This window comes from Sander lucioperca, chromosome 17 (genome assembly GCF_008315115.2).
Source record: "Sander lucioperca isolate FBNREF2018 chromosome 17, SLUC_FBN_1.2, whole genome shotgun sequence".
Taxonomy (NCBI): domain Eukaryota; kingdom Metazoa; phylum Chordata; class Actinopteri; order Perciformes; family Percidae; genus Sander; species Sander lucioperca.
The window spans coordinates 10,419,063-10,421,319 of record NC_050189.1 but is presented as its reverse complement, the minus strand read 5'-3'; positions in this window follow the sequence as shown (position 1 = coordinate 10,421,319).

The following is a 2,257-nucleotide window of genomic DNA, read 5'->3' as shown; positions in this document are numbered from 1 at the left end:
AGACAATTTACTCATTTAACTTCAAAAGGTGTCTGCAGAACTGAGGATAAAACTTTTATTGAAAAGGTTGAATAAAATGTTGACGTGTATAATAACTTATAGTCTGAACATGAGGAGGATGCTGAGCATCATTACATAGACAGTACATAGACTATACAGCTTTCTTAAAAAGAATGAAGGAATGAATGAATGAAGAAATTATAGAAGGTTTAATGTAATACTGTGTCCCAGGTCTTCAAAGAGCTATGGGAGGTCATTTTGGGTTACATCAAGGTGGTGTTGTGCCACATTTGGCCACAAGATGTCCTCCCACTCTCATTTACTCAGTCACTCACATAGTGTGTGATCTCTCTGCCTTTGGTTGTGGCTCCTTTCCTCAGAGTCTGTGTTTTGACCCCAGCAGGTCAGACTCCATCCATGTCCCTCTATGACAGGGGTCTTCAACGTTTTTCCAGCCAAGGACCCCTTAACTGAGAGAGAGAGAGAGAGAGAGAGAGAGAGAGACGGATCTGGGACCCCCTACTACATGTTTTAATTAATAATAATAATAATAATAATAATAATAATAATAATAATAATAATAATAATAATAATAATTAGGTTGCATAATAAGCTAGGCCTACAATAACGTGTGGGCAGCCTAAAGCCTTTATACATACCTTTTTAGTCCATAGAATACTAAGCTATTCAAATATTTGTTGTCATGATTTTATAAATCATGTTTTAATGATAAACATACATGTGGCACAATGAATCCTCAGGATTAACTGTATCTGTGCATGGCTACCATAGTGACTACCTTTAGGCCAGTAAGCCTATCATAATTATTTTTCACAAATAGGCTGATTTATATTTTCTAATAATATGTTGGATTCATGTTAAGAAATTTTATTTTTATTTTTTTAATTACAACAACAACAATAATTAACAATACTATGAAGGCCCCCCTGCAGTGACTCTGAAAACACACACACAGTTGCTCTGACTCAATGTTACGGCTGCCGGCAACACCCTCATGTGTGTGGTATATTGGAGAATGGTATGAGATGCAAAGCAGGCTGTGCCATCCCGTGATGTTGATTGGATGGACCAGGAAAACCCCGCCTAGTGCCTGGAGAAGGGAGCTGCTGATTGGTGTGGCAGGCCACCCCTGACTGGCCAATCGAAGGAGTCAATCAACTCTGCCTCCAGCTTAAAGAGCCTAATTGTTTGCAGCTGAGAGCAGCTGCCAGACCAGACTTTGAGGAGAAACTGTTAGAGTGTGAGGACGTGGGCCTAGGAGTAAGATCTAAAAACTGATATCCTTCCTGCATTTAGTCAATTTGTGTTGTATTAGTCACACTAGGTTCAGGGGTGCTGTGAGTACTGTTTTGTGTTTAACCAAGTATTTAAGTTAGAGAGGTGTTTTGTTTAATCTTTCGTTTTCATTTAGATTTAGAAATAGTCTTCCCTTTTGAAGATCTCCTTTTGTTATATTCTGTTTTTGTTTTCCGCAGCACCCATCGGCCCACTTGTCCTTTTGTTTGAGCACTGTTTGTTGTCATTTACCTGATTCTGGAATAAATGTCCTTTCTAATACCAATTCCATCTGGTTTTATGTTATATCCTGATACCCCTAGCTACGGGCGTAACACTCAACCATTCATAAACTCTGTACAAGGCTGTAAAACCACTTGTTGATGTTATCACTGGGAATGACTCAACCATTCCATTTCCTCGAGCACGATTCTGTCTGTTCTGCACGTTAGTAGGCCTAATCACAGTGACTCAAAAGGATAAATCTTTGTCAAGTACCTCCTTTGTGTACCCCCCCAACACATTTGTTATGACCACCCACCCAGAAAAACAAAGAAAAGATGACACGGTAACTACAATATGTAAGACCAATCAACAAAACAATAACAAAACAGACATGTATAAATGACAGCACCATAAGCCCATCACACACGTCTCTCCCCCTCCAGAAAGCTCAGGTACTTTCCCCATTTTCTGGTATATATGCTGTTTGGCTGTATGTGTATATATATACAGCCAGTTTAAAATGTGGTTTTGTTCTTGCTTCTCTTAGTGAGCATGGGGTCTGCCGCGGCATGCATATATATATATATATATATATATATATATATATATATATATATATATATATATATATATATATAGAGCTATATATATATATATATATATATATATATATATATATATATATATATATATATATATATACATACATACATATACACACAGCCAAACAGCAGCC